At 51.2% G+C, this 27,165-nt stretch overlaps 1 protein-coding gene across 7 annotated transcripts in view; it reads right to left on the reverse strand.

Moving 5' to 3' along the window:
- The window catches only part of LOC130356311 (troponin T, cardiac muscle isoforms-like), a 190,942-nt gene that overhangs the window by 149,065 nt on the left and 14,712 nt on the right, over window positions 1–27,165 (reverse strand). For 2 of the 7 annotated variants that reach the window (XM_056557625.1, XM_056557624.1), the window contains exon 2: window positions 21,476–21,628. The gene's annotated coding sequence lies outside the window, so the exon portion shown is untranslated. Of the gene's footprint in view, window positions 1–4,277; window positions 4,300–7,159; window positions 7,266–16,469; window positions 16,608–21,420; window positions 21,629–27,165 lie in introns of those variants that run through there. The other 5 variants (XM_056557623.1, XM_056557621.1, XM_056557622.1 and 2 more) reach the window with 5 other exon arrangements.

A 27,165-nucleotide genomic window follows, 5' to 3' on the forward strand; every position in this document is an offset into this window, starting at 1 on the left:
CCAGCTCTGTACTCCCTCCCCCCCCAGCTCTGTACTCCCTCCCCCCCCAGCTCTGTACCCCCCCAGCTCTGTACCCCCAGCTCTGCACCCCCAGCTCTGTACTCCCTCTCCCCCCCAGCTCTGTACCTCCAGCTCTGTACTCCCTCCCCCCACAGCTCTGTACTCCCTCCCCCCACAGCTCTGTACTCCCCCCCCCACAGCTCTGTACTCCCCCCCCCCACAGCTCTGTACTCCCCCCCCCCCACAGCTCTGTACTCCCCCCCCCCCACAGCTCTGTACTCCCCCCCCCCCAGCTCTGTACTCCCCCCCCCCTAGCTCTGTACTCTCCCCCCCCCAGCTCTGTACTCTCCCCCCCCCACAGCTCTGTACCCCCAGCTCTGTACTCCCTCCCCCCCCAGCTCTGTACTCCTCCCCCCCCCCAGCTCTGTACCCCCCCAGCTCTGTACCCCCAGCTCTGCACCCCCAGCTCTGTACTCCCTCTCCCCCCCAGCTCTGTACCTCCAGCTCTGTACTCCCTCCCCCCACAGCTCTGTACTCCCTCCCCCCCACAGCTCTGTACTCCCTCCCCCCACAGCTCTGTACTCCCCCCCCCCCCCACAGCTCTGTACTCCCCCCCCCCCCCCCACAGCTCTGTACTCCCCCCCCCCACAGCTCTGTACTCCCCCCCCCCCACAGCTCTGTACTCCCCCCCCCACAGCTCTGTACTCCCCCCCCCCACAGCTCTGTACTCCCCCCCCCCCCACAGCTCTGTACTCCCCCCCCCCCACAGCTCTGTACTCCCCCCCCCCCACAGCTCTGTACTCCCCCCCCCCCCACAGCTCTGTACTCCCCCCCCCCCACAGCTCTGTACTCCCCCCCCCCCACAGCTCTGTACTCCCCCCCCCCCACAGCTCTGTACTCCCCCCCCCCCCCACAGCTCTGTACTCCCCCCCCCCCACAGCTCTGTACTCCCCCCCCCCACAGCTCTGTACTCCCCCCCCCCCACAGCTCTGTACTCCCCCCCCCCACAGCTCTGTACTCCCCCCCCCCACAGCTCTGTACTCCCCCCCCCCACAGCTCTGTACTCCCCCCCCCCCCCCACAGCTCTGTACCCCCCCCCCCACAGCTCTGTACTCCCCCCCCCCAGCTCTGTACTCCCCCCCAGCTCTGTACTTCCTCCCCCCCCCCAGTTCTGTACTCCCTCCCCCCAGCTCTGTACTCCCTCCCCCCCAGCTCTGTACTCCCTCCCCCCCCCACAGCTCTGTACTCCCCCCCCCCCCCCACAGCTCTGTACTCCCTCCCCCCCCACAGCTCTGTACTCCCCCCCCCAAAGCTCTGTACTCCCCCCCCCCCCCACAGCTCTGTACTCCCTCCCCCCCCAAAGCTCTGTACTCCCCCCCCCCCCACAGCTCTGTACTCCCTCCCCCCCCCACAGCTCTGTACTCCCTCCCCCCCCCCACAGCTCTGTACTCCCTCCCCCCCCCAAGCTCTGTACTCCCTCCCCCCCCCCAAGCTCTGTACTCCCTCCCCCCCCAAGCTCTGTACTCCCTCCCCCCCCCCAAGCTCTGTACTCCCTCCCCCCCCCAAGCTCTGTACTCCCTCCCCCCCCCAAGCTCTGTACTCCCTCCCCCCCCAAGCTCTGTACTCCCTCCCCCCCCCAAGCTCTGTACTCCCTCCCCCCCCCAAGCTCTGTACTCCCTCCCCCCAATCTCTGCACTCCCTCCCCCCAGCTCTGCACTCCCTCCCCCCAGCTCTGCACTCCCTCCCCCCAGCTCTGCACTCCCTCCCCCCATCTCTGTACTCCCTCCCCCATCTCTGTAACCCCCCCCCCAAGCTCTGTACTCCCTCCCCCCCCCAGCTCTGTACTCCCTCCCCCCCCCAAGCTCTGTACTCCCTCCCCCCCCCCCAAGCTCTGTACTCCCTCCCCCCAAGCTCTGTACTCCCTCCCCCCCCAATCTCTGTACTCCCTCCCCCAGCTCTGTACGCACTCCCTCCCCCCAGCTCTGCACGCACTCCCTCCCCCCAGCTCTGCACTCCCTCCCCCCAGCTCTGCACTCCCTCCCCCAGCTCTGCACTCCCTCCCCCCAGCTCTGCACTCCCTCCCCCAGCTCTGTACTCCCTCCCCCCAGCTCTGTACTCCCTCCCCCCAGCTCTGTACTCCCTCCCCCCAGCTCTGTAACCCCCCCCAGTTCTGTACTCCCTCCCCCCAGCTCTGAACTCACTCCAGCTCTGTCCCCCCCAGCTCTGTACTTCCTCCCCCCCAGCTCTGTACTTCCTCCCCCCCAGCTCTGTACCCTCCCAGTTTTGTACTCCCTCCCCCCAGCTCTGTTCTCCCCCCCCCAGCTCTGTACTCCCTTCCCCCAGCTCTGTACTCCCTCCCCCCCAGCTCTGTACTCCCTCCCCCCCCCAGCTCTGTACTCCCTCCCCCCCCCCCAGCTCTGTACTCCCTCCCCCCCCCCAGCTCTGTACTCCCTCCCCCCCCCCAGCTCTGTACTCCCTCCCCCCCCCCAGCTCTGTACTCCCTCCCCCCCCCCAGCTCTGTACTCCCTCCCCCCCCCCAGCTCTGTACTCCCTCCCCCCCAGCTCTGTACTCCCTCCCCCCCAGCTCTGTACTCCCTCCCCCCCCAGCTCTGTACTCCCTCCCCCCAGCTCTGTACTCCCTCCCCCCCAGCTCTGTACTCCCTCCCCCCCAGCTCTGTACTCCCTCCCCCCCCAGCTCTGTACTCCCTCCCCCCCAGCTCTGTACTCCCTCCCCCCCCAGCTCTGTACTCCCTCCCCCCCCAGCTCTGTACTCCCTCCCCCCCCAGCTCTGTACTCCCTCCCCCCCCAGCTCTGTACTCCCTCCCCCCCCAGCTCTGTACTCCCTCCCCCCCCAGCTCTGTACTCCCTCCCCCCAGCTCTGTACTCCCTCCCCCCCAGCTCTGTACTCCCTCCCCCCAGCTCTGTACTCCCTCCCCCCAGCTCTGTACTCCCTCCCCCCAGCTCTATAAACCCCCCCCCCCCCAGTTCTGTACTCCCTCCCGCCAGCTCTGAACTCACTCCAGCTCTGTTCCCCCCAGCTCTGTACTTCCTCCCCCCAGCTCTATAAACCCCCCCCCCCAGTTCTGTACTTCCTCCCGCCAGCTCTGAACTCACTCCAGCTCTGTTCCCCCAGCTCTGTACTTCCTCCCCCCCAGCTCTGTACCCTCCCAGTTTTGTACTCCCTCCCCCCAGCTCTGTATTCGCTCTCCCCCCAGCTCTGTTCTCCCCCCAGCTCTGTATTCGCTCTCCCCCCAGCTCTGTTCTCCCCCCGCTCTGTACTCTTCCCCCCCAGCTCTGTACTCCCTCCCCCCAGCTCTGTACTCTCTCTCTCTCTCTCCCCAGCTCTGTACTCTCTCTCTCTCCCCAGCTCTGTACTCTCTCTCTCTCCCCAGCTCTGTACTCTCTCTCTCTCTCTCTCTCCAGCTCTGTACTCTCTCTCTCTCTCCCCAGCTCTGTACTCTCTCTCTCTTTCCCCAGCTCTGTACTCTCTCTCTCTCTCTCTCCCCAGCTCTGTACTCTCTCTCTCTCTCTCTCCCCAGCTCTGTACTCTCTCTCTCTCTCTCCCAGCTCTGTACTCTCTCTCTCTCTCTCCCCAGCTCTGTACTCTCTCTCTCTCTCTCCCAGCTCTGTACTCTCTCTCTCCTCTCTCTCTCTCTCTCTCCCAGCTCTGTACTCTCTCTCTCCCCAGCTCTGTACTCTCTCTCTCCCAGCTCTGTACTCTCTCTCTCTCCAGCTCTGTACTCTCTCTCTCTCTCCCCAGCTCTGTACCTCTCTCTCTCTCCCCAGCTCTGTACTCTCTCTCTCCCCAGCTCTGTACTCTCTCTCTCTCCCAGCTCGTACTCTCTCTCTCACTCTCTCTCTCCCCAGCTCTGTACTCTCTCTCTCCCCAGCTCTGTACTCTCTCTCTCTCCCCAGCTCTGTACTCTCTCTCTCTCCCAGCTCTGTACTCTCTCTCTCCAGCTCTGTACTCTCTCTCTCCCAGCTCTGTACTCTCTCTCTCCCCAGCTCTGTACTCTCTCTCTCCCCAGCTCTGTACTCTCTCTCCCCACTCTGTACTCTCTCTCCCCAGCTCTGTACTCTCCCCCCTTACCCCCCCCCAGCTCTGTACTTCATCCCCCAAGCTCTGAAACCCCCCATTTCTGTATTCTTCCCCCCCCCCCCCCAGCTCTGTAATCTCTGCCCCCCTCCCCCCCAGCTCTGGACCCACTCCTACAGGGGAAGGCGCTGTTACCAGTGATAGGAAAGGGTAAAATCAATGCTGCTGATTTCCTACGTACCTGATGATGTTGGGCTCAGAGCTCAACATCTTCAATGCTGCTGATTTCCTACGTACCTGATGATGTTGGGCTCAGAGCTCAACATCTTTGATCACATGAAGTCAAAAGGCGGGGCTGCATTCGGGTTCGGATCCACCTGTGGAGGGTGGCTAGAAGCTGCTCATATTCTTGCCAGACAAAAGGAGTGAAAAGCTGCATGATTTTACGCTGTGGATCCGCCGCTAAAGGATCGCTACAGGGTGCCTTTAGTTGTGCCTACTCGGAGCAGTAATATGCAGTTATAAGCAGACACACTGTGATGTGTGAGTCGCCATGATCATGCACAGTATACTCGCACATCGCGACTGCTCTCGGCCTAGCACAGGGAGCAGGGGGAGCGGCCACAATGTGTGCGTGTACACCGCGCATGCACAACGACTTGCAAATCGCAGCAGTGTGTCTGCTCGTAGCGGCGTATTGTCGCTACCAACAAAGAACATCTAAAGGCACCATGTAGCGGTCCATCAGCGGCAGATCTGCTGCGTAAAATACACTGTGGATCCGCCTGTGTGAGCATACCCTTAATATAGAATGTAACTCAGGATCAGGAGTAATTTCTTGTATGTTCCAGAGCTGCATTCATCCTGTACTGATCCTGAGTTATATCCTGTATACACTACAGAGTAGTACTCACTATTCTGCTGGTGGAGTCACTGGGGGAGATTTATCAAAACCTGTGTAAAGGTTCAGATCACTTCTTTCTTTTTTGAAAAGGCCTCTTAGAAATGAAAGAAGCAATCTGATTGGTTACTATGGGAAACTGGTCAACTTTTCCTCTTTACAGGTTTTGATAAATTACATTACTTATCCTGTACTGATCCTGAGTTATATCCTGTATTATACTCTAGAGCTGTACTCACTATTCTGCTGGTGGGGTCACTGTACACATACATTACTTATCCTGTACTGATCCTGAGTTATATCCTGTATTATACTCCAGAGCTGTACTCACTATTCTGCTGGTGAAATCACTGTGTACATAAATTACATTACTTATCCTGTACTGATCCTGAGTTATATCCTCCATTATACTCCAGAGCTGTACTCACTATTCAGCTGGAAGAGTCACTGTGTACATACATTACATTACTTATCCTGTACTGATCCTGAGTTATATCCTGTATTATACTCCAGAGCTGCACTCACTATTCTGCTGGTGAGGTCACTGTGTACATACATTACATTATCTGGCAGCTGGATCCGGGGGGAGTATTTCAAAACTGTCTGCTGCTATATCTCTGTTGGATCAGTGCCTTACCCCATTCATTTCAATGAGCCAAACAACTTTTGACTGGACTGAAAACGGCAGTAGACCACATTTTTCAGTCCGGGTGAAAAGCTGGACATGGTCACTAGCTGACTTTGTTCGGTTCATTGAAATGAATGGGGTAAGGCACGGATCTGCCAGGAATAGCAGCAGGCGGTTTTGAAATTCTTCATTTGGTTCCTACTGCACGAATTGTGGTGTGCATGTACCTTTACATCTGGTATAATACTCTAAAGGTATGTTGACACTAGGGACCGACCGATTATCGGTTTGGCCGATACTATCGGCCGATAATCACGATTTTGGGCATTATCGGTATCGGCAATTACCTTGCCGATATGCCGATAATGCAACGCCCCACCGCACCGCGAACTCCTCCCCCCCCCACCGTGTCGCACCCCCTACCGCACCGCCCCGGCCCCATTACCTCCCCCGTCCCCAATTTTATAATTACCTGTTACCAGGGTCAACGCTACTTCTGGCTCCTGCTGCGTCCTGCATTACGCTGTGCACAATGACAAGTGACGTGACGTCACCGTCAGTGCGCACAGTGACAGCTCAGGAGGACGCCACCGGAGCCAGATGTAGAGTGGACCCCGGGAACAGGTAATTATAAAACCGGGAATGGGGGAGGCAATGGGGCCGGGGCTGTGCGGTGGGGGGTGCGGCGCGGTGCTATGCAGCGTGGGGCGGTAGGGGGCGCAGAGCGGTGCGGCGGGGGGGGGGGGGGGGGGGGGGGTGGCGGGGCGGTAGAAGGACTCAGGACCCCCCAACAGGCAGGGGGACAGAAGCGGGTGGTGGCGGCGGCGGTCTATGGCACAGCAAAAGCCGCCAAAGTTCATTCATTTAAAGCGACCGCTTTAAATCAATGATCTGCAGGGGTGGGGGGGTAAATAGCCGATAACTTATACTGGAATATCGATATAAGTTATCGGCTATCGGCCCTAACCTCCACAGATTATCGGTATCGGCCCTAAAAAAACGATATCGGTCGATCCCTAGTTCACACTACGGATAATGAACGCGATCGGAGATTCCATTCTGGCGGCCACCGCTGTAATACTTCAGCGGTAGGATCGCGCGGCACTGCGCCATCACCATTGATGGCTATGCAGTGTTCGCAGACTTCCGCGCAAAGAATGAACATGTTCTTTCTTTACGCGGAACAATTTCAGTGGCGGAATTGTCCGCCTCTGAAATTCCGCAGTGTGAACGGGTCTCGCGGAAGACCCATTCACACTGATGTTTATGTTCACAGCACGTAATTCTGTTTGCGGCATTCCCCTCACGGAATTCCGTGGGAATTACATAGTGTGAACATGCCATAATATATGAGGAGTGTGTCAGTGTGTCACCCCAGTAGTAAGGTGGGGCGAGTCAAAGGGCGGAGCTAATAGGTGGAGTCAAGGGGGCAGTAAAATTTGCTTTTGCATAGGGTGGCAAAAATCTTTGCACCCGCCTTGCTGCTGGGAGTAATAGTACTAGAAGGGCTGCAAGTGTATTTATCTCCCCCTCCCCCACAATAACAATGTATTTTCTTACATTTAATCACAGGCAGACAGTGACAAGTACTTACAATCCATCACTGTCACTGCCTGCAGTCCGGGCTTGTCGGTGTAGGGCAGGTCAGTCCTCACACTTCCTTCCTCCTCAGTGGTGCCTGACAGGATGATAGCAGCCCACTTGTAAAGAGCAGAGGGAGAAGAGTTGTCAGTTTCCCTCTTGCTCAGCAGACATTCCTCCAGTGTCCTCTCCTCTTCTCTGCTTTCTCCCCACAGGCTGCACAGGTTGGTTTAGACTATCACGCTGGTTGGTTTAGACTATCACGCTGGTGACTTCTAAGGTCCGAGGGTGCAATGAACTGATTCCATCCTGCTGCCTGCGTCGGACCTTTGATGTCATCAGCGCGTGCTCCTGCAGGTATAAACCAGCCTGTGGCCATAGCTGAGGCAGGGCCGAATTAAGAGCATCATGGATATGATAAACGTATATAAGTATATTAATGGCCCATACAAAAAATATGGAGAAAAACTGTTCCAGGTTAAACCCCCCCAAAGGACAAGGGGGCACTCCCTTCGTCTGGAGAAGAAAAAGTTTAGTCTCAAGGGGCGACACGCCTTCTTTACCGTGAGGACTGTGAATTTATGGAACGGTCTACCTCAGGAACTGGTCACAGCAGGAACAATTAACAGCTTTAAAACAGGATTAGATACATTCATGGAACAAAATAACATTAATGCTTATGAAGAAATATAAAATCCCATCCCTTCCCCAATATCGCGCCACACCCCTACCCCTTAATTCCCTGGTTGAACTTGATGGACATATGTCTTTTTTCGACCGTACTAACTATGTAACTATGGGCCTGGTGCTGAAGATTGTGATGGGCCTTTTTATCGAAGTATATCAAATGAAAACGCAACACAAAGCAATTTTGTCACATGTTTTATGCACATTAACCCCTTCCCGCTATTGGACGTATGCATACGTCCAGGCGAACTACACGTTCTCGCAAATGGACGTATGCATACGTCCAAGCGATCTCCTGCTCTGCCGCGGGCAGCGCAGGAGATCACCGGCTGGACTCAGCTGTCAATCACAGCCGGAGTCCCACCGCAGCTGCCGGGCGCCGGTCCCGGCAGCATTAACCCCATAGATGCCGTGATCAGTTCTGATCACGGCATCTATGGTGTTTGCAGGGGGAGCGCTCTCCCCCTTCCCATCAACGGCGGCGCCGCGATAAAATAAGGGGGACCACCCTCGATCCCCCTGAAGAGATAGGAGTGAGGTGGCAGGGGTGCCACCCCCTCCTATTCCTGCTATTGATCGGCAGAGCGACCGACCAATAGCAGACTGGGGGCGGGTTAAAGTTCGGTTACCCCCGCTATGCCCACCCATCGGTGGAACCGTGTAGTAGTGGCGGCGGCGGTCACTTACCCGGCGGCGGAGCTCCAGATGACGGCGGTGGCTGTGATCATGGAGGCGGTGGAGATGAGTATGGCGGCGGCGTGTCCGGTAGTCTGTTGCCTAGCAACATCTGCAGGGCGACAGTTTGGAGAGTGGTCTCTAAACTGTGGCCCTCCAGATGTTGCAAAACTACAACTCCCACCATGCCTTGACAGCTGTTTGCTGTGTTGGCATGCTGGGATTTGTAGTTTTGCAAGATGGGATTCAGGCTAGAGATCACTGACAGTGGTCTCTAAACTGTAGCCCTCCAGATGTTACAAAACTACAACTCCCAGCATACCCAGACAGCAGTTTGCTGTCTTAGCATGCTGAGATATGTAGTTTTGCAACATCTGGAGGGCCACAGTTTAGAGACCACTGTCAGTGATCTCTAGCCTGAACCCCTCTAAATCTTGCAAAACTACAACTCCCAGCATTCAGGAACAGCAGAAGGCTGTCTCGGCATGCTGGGAGTTGTACTTGCGTGCCTCCAGCTGTTGTATAACTACATCTCCCAGCATTCCCTTTGGCAATCAGTACATGCTGAGAGTTGTAGTTCTACAACAGCTGGAGGCACACTGGTTGGGAAATACCGAGTTAGGTAATAGGTTCTATTACCTAACTCAGTATTTTCCAACCAGTGTGCCTCCAGCTGTTGCAAAACTACAACTCCCAGCATTCACGTTCTGTCAGTGCATGCTGGGAGTTGTAGTTTTGCCCCCCCTCCCATGTGAATGTACAGGTGACATTCACACTGGCGGCAGATTACAGCGAGTTCCCCGCTTCAAGTTTGAGCTGCGGCAAATTTTCCGCCGCAGCTCAAACTCCTAGCGGGAGACTCAGTGTAATCCGCCGTCAGTGTGAATGTAGCCTAAAAACACTACACTACACTAACACAAAATAAAGAGTAAAACACTACATATACACACATACACTGCTCCCCCCCTTCCCACCCAATAAAAATGAAAAACGTATCCTATGGCAGTGTTTCCAAAACGGAGCCTCCAGCTGTTGCAAAACAAAAACTACCAGCATTTCCGGACAGCCATTGACTGTCCAAGCATGCTGGGAGTTTTGCAACAGCTAGAGGCACCCTGTTTTGGAATCACTGGCTTAGAATACCCCTATGTCCACCCCTCAGCAAATCCCTAATTTAGGCCTTAAATGCGCATGGCGTTCTCACTTTGGAGCCCTGTCGTATTTCAAGGCAACAGTTTAGGGCCACATATGTGGTATTGCCGTACTTGGGAAAATTGCCTAACAAATTTTGAGGGGCTTTTTCTCCTTTTACCCCTTATGAAAAGGTAAAGTTGGGGTCTACACCAGCATGTTAGTGTAAAAAAAAACATTTTTGTACACTAACATACTGGTGTTGCCCCATACTTTTAAATTTCACAAGCGGTAAAAGAAAAAAAGCCCCCAAAATTTGTAACGCAATCCTGAGTACGGAGATTAATTTGCACAGCCCACTGTTCCAAAGATCCGTCAAATGCCAGTGGGGTGTAAATTCTCACTGCACCCCTTACTACATTCCGTGAGGGGTGTAGTTTTAAAAATGGGGTCACATGTGGGGGGGTCCACTGTTCTGGCAGCACAGGGGGCTTTGTAAATGCACATGGCCAAATTCTCTCTCCAAAAGCTCAATGATGCTCCTTCTCTTCTGAGCATTGTAGTTCGCCCCCAGTGCACTTCACATCCACTTATGGGGTATTTCCATACAAATTTTGGGGGGTATTTTCTGCTATTATCCCTTGTAAAAATGTAAAATTTTGGGGAAAACAAGCATTTAAAAAATTTTATTTTTACATATGCAAAAGTCGTGAAACACCTGTGGGGTATTAAGGTTCACTTTACCCCTTGTTACGTTCCCCAAGGGGTCTAGTTTCCAAAATTGTATGCCATGTATGCCATGTGTTTTTTTTTTTTGCTGTCCTGGCACCACAGGGGCTTCCTAAATGCGGCATGCCCCCAGAGCAAAATTTGCTTCCAAAAAGCCAAATGTGACTCCTTCTCTTCTGAGACCTGTAGTGCGCCAGGAGAACACTTTTCATCCACATATGGGGTGTTTTCTGAATCGGGAGAAATTGGGCTTCAAATTTTGGGGGGTAATTTCTGCTATTACCTTTTTTAAAAATGTTAAACTTTTGCTAAACCAAGCATTTTTGGTAAAAAAAACATAAAAAAAAAAAAAAAGCAAAAGTCGTGAAACACCTGTGGGGTATTAAGGTTCACTTTATCCCTTGTTATGTTCCTCAAGGGGTCTAGTTTCCAATATGGTATGCCATGTGTTTTTTTTTTTTTTGCTGTTCTGGCACCATAGGGGCTTCCTAAATGCGACATGCCCCCCGAGCAAAATTTGCTCTCAAAAAGCCAAAAATGATTCCTTCTATTCTGAGCATTGTAGTTCGCCCATAGTGCACTTCAGGTCAACTTATGGGGTACCTCCATACTCAGAAGAGATGGCGTTACACATTTTGGGGGGTATTTTCTGCTATTAACCCTTGCAAAAATTTGAAATTTGGGGTGAAACACATTATAGTGAAAAAAAATAATAATTTTTTTTACATATGCAAAAGTCGTGAAACACTTAATTCCTTGTTACGTTCCTCAAGTCTAGTTTCCAAAATGGTATGCCATGTGTTTTTTTTTTTTTTTTTGCTGTTTTGGCACCATAGGGGCTTCCTAAATGCAACATGCCCCCCAAAAACCATTTCAGAAAAACGTACTCTTCAAAATCCCCTTGTCGCTCCTTCACTTCTGAGCCCTCTACTGCGCCCGCCGAACACTTTACATAGACATATGAGGTATGTGCTTACTCGAGAGAAATTGGGCTACAAATTCAAGTATAAATTTTATCCTTTTACCCCTTGTAAAAATTCAAAAATTGGGTCTACAAGAACATGCAAGTATAAAAAATGAAGATTTTGAATTTTCTCCTTCACTTTGCTGCTTTTCCTGTGAAACACCTAAAGGGTTAAAACACTTACTGAATGTCATTTTGAATACTTTGGTGGGAGCAGTTTTTATAATGGGGTCATTTATGGGGTATTTCTAATATGAAGACCCTTCAAATCCACTTCAAAACTGATCTGGTCCCTGAAAAATTGTGTTTGGAAATTTTGTGAAAAATTGCTGCTGAACTTTGAAGCCCTCTGATGTCTTCCAAAAGTAAAAACACGTCAATTTTATGATGCAATCATAAAGTAGACATTTTATATGTGAATCCAGAAAAAAAATTATTTGGAATATCCATATTCCTTACAAGCAGAGAGCTTCAAAGTTAGAAAAATGCAACATTTTCAATTTTTTCATCAAATTTGGGGTTTTTTCACCAAGACGGGATGCAAGTTACCACAAAAATTTACCACTATGTTAAAGTAGAATATGTCACGAAAAAACTATCTCAGAATCAGAATGATAAGTAAAAGCATTCCAGAGTTATTAATGTTTAAAGTGACAGTGGTAGGGGCGTGGTCTGGCTGCCGGAGTGGATGGCTGCATAGCATAGGAGCTCCGATCCTGTAGCCCGAAAAAGCAACTAAACAAGCGGTCACCACGATCTTTTTTTGGTTCAAAGAGTGGGGAACCATCACCCAGCATGTCCGGCCGCAGAAAAAGGATCGCACGACAAGGGACTCTAGCTAAATTCAGCTTCACTAGAAGCAAGCAGAGGGAGCAAGATGGCGCCGACTCCGGGACATTCGCAGCAACATCGCAGCCCCGCTCTCCGGACCCACCTCGCACACAGGTTGAACTGCCTCCCCGCAGATCCACGTCAGACCCGGCGCTGCACAGCTCCTTGGCAGCAAAGAACGGGGAGAGGAACCACACAGAGGATGGCGGCCGCGAAAGTCCGGCGCTCCGTTCGGGGAGCCTGCATGGAAGAGGAGCGGGGCCTGCACTGCTGGATTCGGCCTCCCCTCCTCCAGCTGCGACACCAGAACTCGGCTCATCGCAGGAGGCAGCTTCCACATCACCCAGAGCTGAGGTACAGGGCTTGCTGGACGCTAAGGAGGGGGAGGTGGAGGAACTGGGTGCTCTTGGCTCACTGGAGGTGTCTGGAGCGCCTCTGACAGACACTGCCATGAAAAATATGCTACTGATACTGAGGCAGACCTTTTTACAAGATATGCAAAAAACAATATCCCCACTAAACAGCTCAATAGATGAACTCGGTGGGCGGATAGATCACCTTGAAAACAAGATGGAGGAATTCTCTGAATCTCACAACATACTAATAGACTACCATACAGAGTTGGAGGAGGAGGTAGTTATGCTAAGAGAAAAGATAGCTGACCTGGAGGACAGGAGCCGCCGCAACAACCTTAAATTGAGAGGGGTCCCGGAGTCTATACAGCCTATGGACATTCCTTCATATGTACGCTCCTTAATCCACACTGTGCTACCAGATTGTACACCTCAGGAGCTGGAGGTTGACAGAGCTCATCGGATACCTAAACCTCGCCACTTGGACGAATCAGTCCCAAGAGATATATTGGCAAGGGTCCATTTTTTTACCATAAAAGAAAAAATTATGGAGTACTCTAGGAAAAATAATGGACTCCCTGCCCCCTACCATCAGGTGGCAGTGTATGCAGATCTGTCAGCGGCAACAATGCAAGCGAGACGCCTATTGCAACCCATCACTCTGGCCCTCCGGTCAGCAAATATCGCATACAGATGGGGATTTCCTGCTAGTTTGTTGGTACGAAGGGACAATAAAACTCATGTCATTCGCTCAGCGTCCGAAGGACAATCTCTCCTCTCATCATGGAACTTACCTCCAATACAAGGCAGATCATCTAGATCTACCAACTCGGCTCCCAAGTTACGAAAAGAATGGGCTGTGGCCTAGCTGAAGTTGGTGACTGAAATCATTTTACTATCTGCAGGTTCGGGAGGGCTGTGTAGGTCCACTTATGGCTTCGGACTGGACTGTTGCCCTACTTCGTTTTTTGGGCTCTTCTGAGTTGGGCCTATGGCTCGTGTGTTTTTCTTATTTTATGTTTTTCTTTATGGTGAAAGTTTTTTCCTGTCTAAGTCGCTTAAATGTTGCTCTTACCTTCGTTAGTGATGCTTTGCTTCTGCACTGTAGGGGTGTGGGTGCTGGCTGGGAGACACACACCCCTCCCCGTTACCTAGGCACTCAACTTAATTATATAGCTGAATTATGCTGGTCCAATGGGGATCCGCATAGGTAGTATCAATGCTAATGGGCTTAATACACCTTGTAAACGTTCATATTTCTGGAAAGAGGCGCAGGCGCTTAGAAGTGATGTGATATTTGCTCAGGAAACGCACTTGCTTTCAAGGGACGCCTTTAGACTGAAGCACACAGCTTATCCACATATTTTTCAATCTCACTACAAAACTAAGTCCAGGGGTTCCTTGATAGCAATTAAAAACACAGTAGCTTTCCAGCTGAAAGAAGTTTACACTGATACAAAAGGTAGATATGTCTTTTTGAGATGCACGATTAACAATATCCCGTTAACTTTGGTCTCATTATACGCTCCTAATGCAGGACAGTTGGGTTTTCTCAATTCACTTTACAGGAGGATAATGAAACAAACGTGGGGGTCACTGATACTCGGGGGTGACTATAATTCAGTGTGGGATCCCGCTCTAGACACTACTTCACATACTAGAGAGTCTTCCTCAGTTCTGGCCAGGTGGGCATGGGAGAGGGAATTATATGACCCATGGAGAATTGAACATGGCACAGACAAATCGTTTTCTTTCTATTCAGCTGCACATAATTCTTATTCTAGAGTGGATATGTTTTTGATTGATGCATCTTTACTAAATTCAGTTACGGGTACTACTTTAGAAACTATTCAGTGGTCGGACCACGCAGCTATATCCATAGAATTGAAAGACACTATGTCCTCCCCCCGTGCACACTCATGGCGACTTAACCCTTTTTTACTATCACATTGTGAATATTCTAGAAGGCTTGAAAAAGATATAGCTGTATATTTTCACATAAACGATACTACGGTAGACAGTCCTGTTTCCCTCTGGAACTGCCATAAAGCAGTTATTAGGGGTCTCTGTATTAAATACAGTTCCATACTAAAAAAACTAAGAGATAGTAAACTAAAAGAGGTCTTGTCCCGCCTACAAATAGCGGAACGGGAGAATATTTCCTCTCCTTCCACATTAACTGCTTCTTCTCTTTTTTCTATACGGCAGGAACTTCGCAGTTTATTTTTACACACATATGAAAAAGCACACCGAAAGTTACAAGCACGTTATTATGCTCAAGATAACAAAGCAGGTAAGCTGCTAGCCCAACGACTTAAAAAACGACAAATTAAATCCCGAATACCCTTCCTAATACATCCCACTTCGCAAACTAAGTTATATACCCCGGCTGACATTGCAGATGGTTTTGCAACCTTTTATTCCCATTTATATAATTTAGGAGACCAGGCACTGCCTGAGACTGACCCAATGCCAGCTATTCAACATTATTTGGCTAAATTAAACTTGCCTTCTCTTACAGAGGGACAAATAAAGGCAATTAATGTGGAGATTAGTCATCAAGAACTGTTAGATACCATAAGATCTTTACCAGTAGGGAAAGCACCCGGACCCGATGGTTTTTCTAGCTTATATTATAAAAAATACGCTATACACTTATCCCCATATCTGCTTAAATTCTGCCAGACAGCTATGCTGACTGGGAAATTACCCAAGGAAAATTTACAGGCCCTTATAACCACTCTACCAAAGCCCGGTAAATCTGTAGATGCACCGCAAAACTATCGCCCTATATCTTTATTAAATCAAGATATAAAGATCCTAGCGAAACTTTTAGCTTCTAGATTGGCTGCTGTATTACCCTCCATAATTAGCTCAGACCAAGCAGGCTTTGTAGCTGGAAGACAAACGTCGGATAACACACGTAGGCTCCTGAATGTTTTTTATAATCTAGAAATTGAGGGCACCCCGGCTTTGGTCCTAGCCCTGGACGCCGAGAAGGCATTCGACCGACTCCGTTGGTCGTTTGCCTTCTCGGTCCTACAGCAGATGGGTATCGTAGGTCCTATTCTCACTGCTATTTCCTCTCTTTATTCCTGTCCCACAGCCAGAGTATTGGCAAATGGTTCCCTATCTAGGGAATTTCTGATCACAAATGGCTCGAGACAGGGCTGCCCCCTCTCTCCTCTAATATACATCCTGTCCATTGAACCCCTGGCCCAGGCCCTTAGGTTAAACGATAATATATCTGGAGTGGATATAGCTGGTGTTTCGCACCTCATTTCTTTATATGCAGACGATGTTATACTATCCCTGACCAACCCACTGTCCTCTCTCTCGGAGGTCATGAAAACTATAGAGGAATATGGAGTGCTTTCCTATTATCATTTAAATACAAACAAGACGCAAGCACTCCCACTGAATCTTTCACCTTGTATTACGCAGTCCTTGAAGTCTACATATAGCTTTGAATGGTGCCCTAATAGCATTAAATACCTGGGAGTCAACTTGGCTTCGCCACACTCCCTTTTATATGCTCTAAATTATGAACCACTATTAGCGGACTTGACCTCTGCAGTACATAAATACTCTTCGATGGAGATATCTTGGATGGGCCGCATAGCGGCGTTCAAGATGTTTTTACTGCCGAAGTTACTGTATTTGTTTCGCACGATGCCAATTCACATACCAGAATCTTTTTTTAGGAAGGCCACATCTATTCTCTCTAGATTTATTTGGGCCGGTAAGAAACCTCCCTTGAATGCAGCTATTATGGCCAAATCTAAATTAGCAGGAGGTTTGGGATCTCCAGATATAAAAGGATATTATGTATCCACATTGGTATCCTTCTTGCGGCATTGGTGGTCGTCCCCCCCCCCCCCCCCCCCCCCCCTGGGTGAAGATAGAGAGTTTATCGGTTGATCCATTTTCACTACATGACGTTTTATACACACCAGCATGGAATGTAGAGGTCCCGACTGTCCGTAACCCTATGGTTCGCGCCTCTCTGAGAGCGTGGTCCAGTTACCTATCGAAAGTGGAGGGCCGGGTGGACATGAGCCCCTTGAGCCTACCGTTGACGTTTGTTCAAGCTTCCATACGGGATATAGACCTGTCAAACTGGATCAAAGCTAATATTAACACAATTGGACAGCTATATGAGGAGTATGGACTAATGACATTTGGGGACATACAGAAGAAGTACAATCTACCTAGCACTGATTTTTATAAATTTCTTAGAATTCGTCATTTTCTGGGATCATTGAAACCGACTCAGATCTCCATGAATCCTACCACCCTTACATATCTAGCTTCTCAGATAAAGGGGCTCTCGCCACTATATTTACTATACACTCAAACGAACACTTGCAATAAATCTTATCCGCTTAGACTGTGGGAGAGAGACTTGAACATTGTTATACCAATTGGGGAATGGCAGAGGGCTTTCAGGGGTGTTCACAGGGCTCTGCAGTGTTCCTCACACATAGAATCAGCTTACAAAACCATTTTAAGATGGTATTTCACGCCGGACAAAGTAGCGCTAGCCTATCCGGGCTCTACTAATACAGGTTGGAGAGGCTGCGACCAGAAAGGAACATTGGTCCACATACTGTGGAAATGCCCTCTCATAAAACCATTCTGGGAGGACTGCAGAGCGCTGTTAACAGAGATTCAGAGAGCTAGAGTGCATTGGTCTCCACAGCTGGTACTTCTGTTTATAGGTGTGCATGAAATACCGCATGCAATGAGGGATTTCTTTTGTATTTTTTGTATAATAGCAAAAATAGCACTGACTAGATGCTGGAAGACTGCCTCGATACCTACACGCACAATGGTAGTAGATAGACTTAATTTGACCTATGCGTTTGAATACACACTGGCCAGAGGTTCGGGATCGTTAGCTAAATTCCATATCAGATGGTCGGGTTGGACAGCATCTGCTTACAGCATAAAAGTTGATTGAGGGAGTTTCTCGAACATAAGGGGCAGAGAGAGAGCCTCCTACGGGGGATACCAAAATAAAGATGCCTACTAAGAAGCATATCTTTGACATAAATCATTACAAATTATAGAAATTAGCATTTAAGCCCATTGTGACACATGTTCCTAAAAGTAGCAAAGCACGACTTGAAAATGAAGATTAAAACAGCAGTGAAGGCTTCCCAGTATGTTATGATAGAGGAAAAAAGACGGACAGATTTGTTGTACACTGTTAATGTTGTATTCTGTAATTTGTGTGCACCTGGCCCCAAACAGTTGGGGGATACAGGGAGATGACAGCGTCGGAATACTTGCTGATATATGTTTATGTAACACTGTGGTTACTTGTTTCTTTTATGTTTTAAAACCAATAAAAAACTATTGAAAGTAAAGTGACAGTGGTCAGATGTGCAAAAAAGGGCTGTGTCCTAGAGGTGAAAATGGGCTGCGTCCTTAAGGGGTTAAATTACCAGGATAGCTGAATATATGTTAGTGTATGGAAACTTTGCATATCTTTATAGAATCTGTTCTTTAGCTACAAAAAAGAAACAACTCACTTTTATGGGGGCCTGGTGTGTCAAAGAGGTGTGGTAGAGGGTCTACTATGCCCCCCAGACTGTAACACCTATCCGATGTGATGTCACATCCGCTGCTTCTTTGGTTAACATGCAGGACTTGCTTGCCAGCGACGTGTTGACATCCTGTGCATGCTCCATGAATAGGGATTGTGGTTCCCAAGTGGTAGGTCTGAGTTCAAACCTGTCAGACTGCTCATCCATCACAATCCCCATTCACAGCGCATAGGGGATGCATGTGTCAAAGAAGGTGCGGAGAAGTGTTGCAGCCCTGTAGCCACACCTCTCTCACACTCAATGCACCCCTAAAAATGTTATTTTTGCTTAGTGAAATAAAGGATCAAACAACATCTATGAAGATATGCAAAGTATCCATACACCAACATCTTTTTTGGCTATGCTAGCAATTTCATATGCATAAGGCTTCTTTCACACTGCCATTAGGACACTGCAGTATGACGGCCCCCGGGGAATAGCAGGAGAAAAATTACTGCTTGCGCCGTCTTTTTCTCCTGCTAGTCCCGCTACAAAAGACTGACCCCATTATAGTAAATGGCAAGGTGACGATTTCTCACCTAGCTTTTTCATGCTCCTTAACCCCTTAACGACACAGGACGTATATTTACGTCCTGCGCCGACTCCCGCGATATGAAGCGGGATCGCGCCGCGATCCTGCATCATATCACGTCGGTCCCGGCGGTCATCAACAGCCGGGACCCGCGGCTAATACCACACATCGCCGATCGCGGCGATGTGCGGTATTAACTAGGGATGTAAGAAAAAATCGATTCTCGCGATAATCGCGATTTTTCATTTGCCGATACAGAATCGATTCAAAATATTTTTGAATCGATTCTTTTAGGGATGTGGAATTTTTAATAAAACGCACTTTATCTTACCTGCCAACGAGCCCCCGGAGCTCCGGTACAGGTGTTCGGTCCCCGGGCTGTATTCTTCTTACTTCCTGTTAGTCCGGCACGTCACATGGAGCTTCAGCCTATCACTGGCCGCAGCGATGTCCCGCCTCCGCTGGTGATAGGCTGAAGCTCCATGTGACGTGCCGGACTAACAGGAAGTAAGAAGAATACAGCCCGGGGACCGAACACCTGTACCGGACTGTACCGGAGCTCCGCGGGCTCGTTGGCAGGTAAGATAAAGTGCGTTTTATTTTATTTTGCAGCCCAGACGGGATAACATGACAAAAGTGTGCACCGGAGTACTAGATCGCCACTGTCAAAGCTGACAGCGGCGTCTATTGGGATCTATGAATGCTCCCAGGTGGGCGATATATCGCGATGTATCGTCACCTAGACGGTATCGCGATATATCGGGATATATCGAATCGCCACACTGGTATCGCGATTCGAATCGAATCGCCAAATTCTTGGCGATTCACACCCCTAGTATTAACCCTTTAGAAGCGGCGGTCAAAGCTGACCGCCACTTCTAAAGTGAAACTGAAAGTGACTCGGCTGCTCAGTCGGGCTGTTCGGGACCGCCGCGGTGAAATCGCGGCGTCCCGAACAGCTGACAGGACACCGGGAGGGCCCTTACCTGCCTCCTCGGTGTCCGATCGGCCAATGACTGCTCTGTGCCTGAGATCCAGGCAGGAACAGTCAAGCGCCGATAATGCTGATCACAGGCGTGTTAATACACGCCAGTGATCAGCATAGGAGATCAGTGTGTGCAGTGTTATAGGTCCCTAGGGGACCTATAACACTGCAAAAAAAAAAAGTAAAAAAAAAAGTGTTAATAAAGGTCATTTAACCCCTTCCCTAATAAAAGTTTGAATCACCCCCCTTTTCCCATAAAAAAAATAAAACAGTATAGAAAAAAATAAACATATATGGTATCGCCGCGTGCGTAAATGTCCGAACTATAAAAATATATAATTAATTAAACCGTACGGTCAATGGCGTACGCGCAAAAAAATTCCAAAGTCCAAAAAAGCGTATTTTGGTCACTTTTTATACCGGACCAATGAATAAAAAGTGATCAAAAAGTCAGATCAAAACAAAAATCATACCGATAAAAACTTCACGGCGCAAAAAATGAGCCCTCATACCGCCCTGTACGTGGAAAAATAAAAAAGTTATAGGGGTCAGAAGATGACATTTTTAAACGTATAAATTTTCCTGCATGTAGTTATGATTTTTTCCAGAAGTGCGACAAAATCAAACCTATATAAGTAGGGTACCATTTTAACCGTATGGACCTACAGAATAATGATAAGGTGTCATTTTTACCGAAATATGCACTGCGTAGAAACAGAAGCCCCCAAAAGTTACAAAATGGCGTTTTTTTTCCGATTTTGTCGCACAATGATTTTTTTTTCCTTTTCGCCGTGCATTTTTGGGTAAAATGACTAATGTCACTGCAAAGTAGAATTGGTGACGCAAAAAATAAGCCATAATATGAATTTTTAGGTGAAAAATTGAAAGAGTTATGATTTTTAAAAGGTAAGGAGGAAAAAACGAAAGTGCAAAAACGGAAAAACCCTGAGTCCTTAAGGGGTTAATGGCATATCTGCTTATCATAGTTCAGCTATTACAGATAGATTGACTTTTAACTTTTAGTCTAATCTGTCTTCAATAGCTGAGCTATGATAAGCAGATATGCCATTCAGGAGCATGATAAAACTAGGTGAGAAATTGTCGTCTAACTTTTCTGGGCTCCTGAATGACATATATTATAGGCAAATCTGTCAATAGTAGGTGAGCTATTCTAAGCAGATATGCCATTCAGGAGCCCAGAAAAACTAGGTGACAATGTCTCACCTACCTTTTTTAAGCTCCTGAATGGCATATCTGCTTAGAATAGCTCAGCTACTATAAGCAGACATGTCATTCAAGAGCAAGGTAAAGCTAGGTGAGACATAGTCCCAAGTACATGCCTGGTGGACTAGAGGTACCTTTGGGGGAAACTCCAGAGGCAGAGAGGAATGTGCGCCGGTGGCGGGACCTCAGGCAGGTGGCAGCTACAGTACACGCAGTAGTTTTTTAAACTTGGCGGGTGCTGGCCGAATGGGGGGGGGGGGGGATGAGTCTCCTACGCTACCCTCAGAAAGCTGCCATCAGAAATTTCAGGGCCCCTTACACAGCTCAAGGCCTGGGCCCCCCCCCCCTGCCCCCGTCCCAGGGCATTTTATAATAAGCAGCCCATTTTTTTTGGTGGGGGTCCGACTGCTGAGACCCCCACCGATCACCTCGGTTGAAGTGGTTCTCCAGCTGTTGGAATGCTAAAACTCCCATCATCCTGAAGAGCCTCTGACAATGGTAGTTGTAATTTTGTAACAGCTGGAGAGACACAGATTGAACACAGTTTTACCCATCATCACTGCAGAACTTACAAGTGACTACAGCTCTGATAGGACAGTCAGGAGAACACACAATGATATCAGTGACCTGAGTGACGTATTCTGACTTGAGTGATATCTTCTCTGTTATCTTTTCTTCTTCATCTGGTCCAGAGACCAGGTCTTCCTCCAGCTCCATCTTCTCTAGAGTCTGACATCCAGACATCATTGGCTCCTCACTTTGTCAGCAGATCCTCATCCTCTGCATGAAGACAGTAATCATTATAACCTTGCCAGAAAGTGAACCCTAAATAAAATACTGCCCCACACTTTGCCCTGAATATAATACTGCTATACACTGTATCCACTAAATATGATCCTGCCACACACTGTAACATGAATATAATCCTGCCACACATTGTATCCACCCAATATAATACTGCCATACACTGTACCCACTAAATACAATCCTGCCACACACTGTACCATGAATAGAATACTGCCACACACTGTACCCACTAAATATAATGCTGCCACACACTGTACCCACTAAATATAATACTACCACACACTGTACCCACTAAATATAATACTGCCATACACTGTATCGACTAAATATAATACTGCCACACACTGTACCCTGAATATAATGCTGCCGCACACTGTATCCACTGAATATACTACCCCACACTGTACCCACTAAATATAATCCTGCCACACACTGTACCCTGAATATAATACTGCTATACACTGTACCCACTAAATATAATCCTGCAACACACTGAACCCTGAATACTGCTATACACTTTACCTACTAAATATAATCCTGCCACACACAGTACCCTCAATGTAATCCTGCCACACACAGTACCCTCAATATAATCCTGCCAAACACTGTACCCTGAATACTGTTGCACACTGTACCCCGAATATAATCCTGCCAGACACTGTATCTACTGAATATAATCCTGCCAGACACTGTATCTACTGAATATAATCCTGCCAGACACTGTATCTACTGAATATAATCCTGCCACACACTGTACCCTGAATATAATCCTGCCACACACTGTACCCTGAATATAATCCTGCCACACACTGTACCCTGAATATAATCCTGCCACACACTGTACCCTGAATATAATCCTGCCACACACTGTACCCTGAATATAATCCTGCCACACACTGTACCCTGAATATAATCCTGCCACACACTGTACCCTGAATATAATCCTGCCACACACTGTACCCTGAATATAATCCTGCCATACACTGTATCTACTAAATAAAATACTGCCACACACTGTACCCTGAATATAATCCTGCCACACACTGTACCCTGAATATAATCCTGCCACACACTGTACCCTGAATATAATACTGCATACGCTGTACCCTAAATATAATACTACCATACACTGTATCTACTAAATAAAATACTGCCACACACTGTACCCTGAATATAATACTGACGCACACTGTACCCTGAATATAATCCTGCCACACACTGTACCCTAAATATAATCCTGCCACACATGCATACACATCATATATACATATACACCTCCTCGTATCCTCTATGTCCTCATCACCCCCCCGCAAAACCTCTCCTTACCACTACTATAAACCCCCCGCACCTCTCCTCACCACTACTATAACCCCTGCGCCTCTCCTCACCACTACTATAACCCCCCGCACCTCTCCTCATCACTACTATAACCCCCCGCACCTCTCCTCATCACCCCCATAACCCCCCACACCTCTCCTCACCACCCCCATAACCCCCCACACCTCTCCTCACCACCCCCATAACCCCCCGCACCTCTCCTCACCACTGCTATAACTCCCCTCCGCACCTCTCATCACCACTACTATAACCCCCTCCGCACCTCTCCTCACCACTGCTATAACCCCTCCCCCGCACCTCTCCTCACCACTGCTATAACCCCCTCCGCACCTCTCCTCACCACTGCTATAACCCCTCCCCCGCACCTCTCCTCACCACTGCTATAACCCCTCCCCCGCACCTCTCCTCACCACAGCTATAACCCCCCCGCACCTCTCCTCACCACTGCTATAACCCCTCCCCCGCACCTCTCCTCACCACTGCTATAACCCCTCCCCCGCACCTCTCCTCACCACTGCTATAACCCCCCCGCACCTCTCCTCACCACAACTATAACCCCCCCGCACCTCTCCTAACCACTGCTATAACCCCCCCCACCTCTCCTCACCACTGCTATAACCCCCCCACCTCTCCTCACCACTCCTATAACCCCCCCCCACCTCTCCTCACCACTGCTATAACCCCCCCACCTCTCCTCACCACTGCTATAACCCCCCCACCTCTCCTCACCACTGCTATACCCCCCCCCCCCGCACCTCTCCTCACCACAGCTATACCCCCCCGCACCTCTCCTCACCACTGCTATACCCCCCCCCCACCTCTCCTCACCACTGCTATACTCCCCCCGCACCTCTCCTCACCACAGCTATACCCCCCCACCTCTCCTCACCACTGCTATACCCCCCCACCGCACCTCTCCTCACCACAGCTATACCCCCCCGCACCTCTCCTCACCACTGCTATACCCCCCCGCACCTCTCCTCACCAGAGCTATACCCCCCCGCACCTCTCCTCACCAGAGCTATACCCCCCCCGCACCTCTCCTCACCACAGCTATACCCCCCCCCCGCACCTCTCCTCACCACTGCTATACACCCCCCCTGCACCTCTCCTCACCACAGCTATACCCCCCCCGCACCTCACCACTGCCATACCCCCCCCACACCTCTCCTCACCACTGCTATACCCCCCCCGCACCTCTCTTCACCACTGCTAAACCCCCCCCCGCACCTCTCCTCACCACTGCTATACCCCCCCCCTCTCCTCACCACTGCTATACCCCCTCTCCTCACCACTGCTATACCCCCCCCGCACCTCTCCTCACCACTGCTATACCCCCCCGCACCTCTCCTCACCACTGCTATACCCCCCCCCCGCACCTCTCCTCACCACTGCTATACCCCCCTCCCCGCACCTCTCCTCACCACTGCTATACCCCCCCCCCACACCTCTCCTTACCACTGCTATACCCCCCCCCCCGCACCTCTCCTCACCACTGCTATACCCCCCCCCGGCACCTCTCCCCACCACTGCTATAACCCCCCGCACCTCTCCTCACCACAGCTATAACCCCCTGCACCTCTCCTCACCACAGCTATAACCCCCCGCACCTCTCCTCACCACTGCTATACCCCCCCCCACCTCTCCTCACCACTGCTATACCCCCCCCTCTCCTCACCACTGCTATACCACCCCGCACCTCTCCTCACCACTGCTATACCCCCCCCCCGCACCTCTCCTCACCACTGCTATACATCCCCCCGCACCTCTCCTCACCACTGCTATACACCCCCCCCCCGCACCTCTCCTCACCACTGCTATACACCCCCCCCGCACCTCTCCTCACCACTGCTATACACCCCCCCTCGCACCTCTCCTCACCACTGCTATAACCCCCGCACCTCTCCTCACCACAGCTATAACCCCCCGCACCTCTCCTCACCACTACTATAACCCCTGCACCTCTCCTCACCACAGCTATAACCCCCCGCACCTCTCCTCACCACAGCTATAACCCCCCGCACCTCTCCTCACCACTGCTATACCCCCCCGCACCTCTCCTCACCACTGCTATACCCCCCCCACCTCTCCTCACCACTGCTATACCCCCCCCACCTCTCCTCACCACTGTTATACCCCCCCCGCACCTCTCCTCACCACTGCTATACCCCCCCCGCACCTCTCCTCACCACTGCTATACCCCCCCCCCGCACCTCTCCTCACCACTGCTATACCCCCCCGCACCTCTCCTCACCACTGCTATACCCCCCCCGCACCTCTCCTCACCAGAGCTATACCCCCCGCACCTCTCCTCACCACAGCTATACCCTCTCCCGCACCTCTCCTCACCACTGCTATACACCCCCCCTGCACCTCTCCTCACCACAGCTATACCCCCCCCCACACCTCACCACTGCTATACCCCCCCCCCCCACCTCTCCTCACCACTGCTATACCCCCCCGCAACTCTCTTCACCACTGCTATACCCCCCCGCACCTCTCTTCACCACTGCTATACCCCCCCCCCCACCTCTCCTCACCACTGCTATACCCCCCCCCGCACCTCTCCACAGCTATACCCCCCCGCACCTCTCCTCACCAGAGCTATACCCCCCCCGCACCTCTCCTCACCACAGCTATACCCTCCCCCGCACCTCTCCTCACCACAGCTATACCCTCCCCCGCACCTCTCCTCACCACTGCTATACACCCCCCCTGCACCTCTCCTCACCACAGCTATACCCCCCCGCACCTCACCACTGCTATACCCCCCCCACACCTCTCCTCACCACTGCTATACCCCCCCGCACCTCTCTTCACCACTGCTATACCCCCCCCCGCACCTCTCTTCACCACTGCTATACCCCCCCCCACCTCTCCTCACCACTGCTATACCCCCCCCCCGCACCTCTCCTCACCACTGCTATACCCCCCCCCCGCACCTCTCCTCACCACTGCTATACCCCCCCCCCCGCACCTCTCCTCACAACTGCTAACCCCCCCCCCGGCACCTCTCCCCACCACTGCTATACCCCCCCCCTCTCCTCACCACTGCTATACCCCCCCCTCTCCTCACCACTGCTATACCCCCCCCCTCTCCTCACCACTGCTATACCCCCCCGCACCTCTCCTCACCACTGCTATACCCCCCCGCACCTCTCCTCACCACTGCTATACCCCCCCGCACCTCTCCTCACCACTGCTATACCCCCCCTCCCCCCGCACCTCTCCTCACCACTGCTATACGCCCCCCCCCCCGGCACACCTCTCCCCACCACTGCTATACCCCTCCCCTCTCCTCACCACTGCTATACCCCCCCCGGCACCTCTCCCCACCACTGCTATAACCCCCCCCCCCTCTCCTCACCACTGCTATACCCCCCCTCTCCTCACGACTGCTATACCCCCCCTCTCCTCACCACTGCTATACCCCCCTCTCCTCACCACTGCTATACCCCCCCGCACCTCTCTTCACCACTGCTAAACCCCCCCCCCGCACCTCTCTTCACCACTGCTAAACCCCCCCCCCGCACCTCTCCCCACCACTCCTATACCCCCACCCTCTCCTCACCACTGCTATACCCCCCTCTCCTCACCACTGCTATACCCCCCCCCGCACCTCTCCTCACCACTGCTATACCCCCCCGCACCTCTCCTCACCACTGCTTTACCCCCCCCGCACCTCTCCTCACCACTGCTATACCCCCCCCGCACCTCTCCTCACCACTGCTATACCCCCCCCGCACCTCTCCTCACCACTGCTATACCCCCCCCCCGCACCTCTCCTCACCACTGCTATAACCCCCCCCCCGCACCTCTCCTCACCACTGCTATACCCCCCCCCCCGCACCTCTCCTCACCACTGCTATACCCCCCCCCCCGCACCTCTCCTCACCACTGCTATACCCCCCCCCCGCACCTCTCCTCACCACTGCTATACCCCCCCCGCACCTCTCCTCACCACAGCTATACCCCCCCGCACCTCTCCTCACCACAGCTATAACCCCCGCACCTCTCCTCACCACAGCTATAACCCCCCGCACCTCTCCTCACCACAGCTATAACCCCCCGCACCTCTCCTCACCACTGCTATACCCCCTCCCCACCTCTCCTCACCCACTGCTATATACCCCCCCACCTCTCCTCACCACTGCTATACCCCCCCCGCACCT

This window comes from Hyla sarda, chromosome 2, assembly GCF_029499605.1.
Source record: "Hyla sarda isolate aHylSar1 chromosome 2, aHylSar1.hap1, whole genome shotgun sequence".
NCBI classification, from domain to species: Eukaryota; Metazoa; Chordata; class Amphibia; order Anura; family Hylidae; genus Hyla; species Hyla sarda.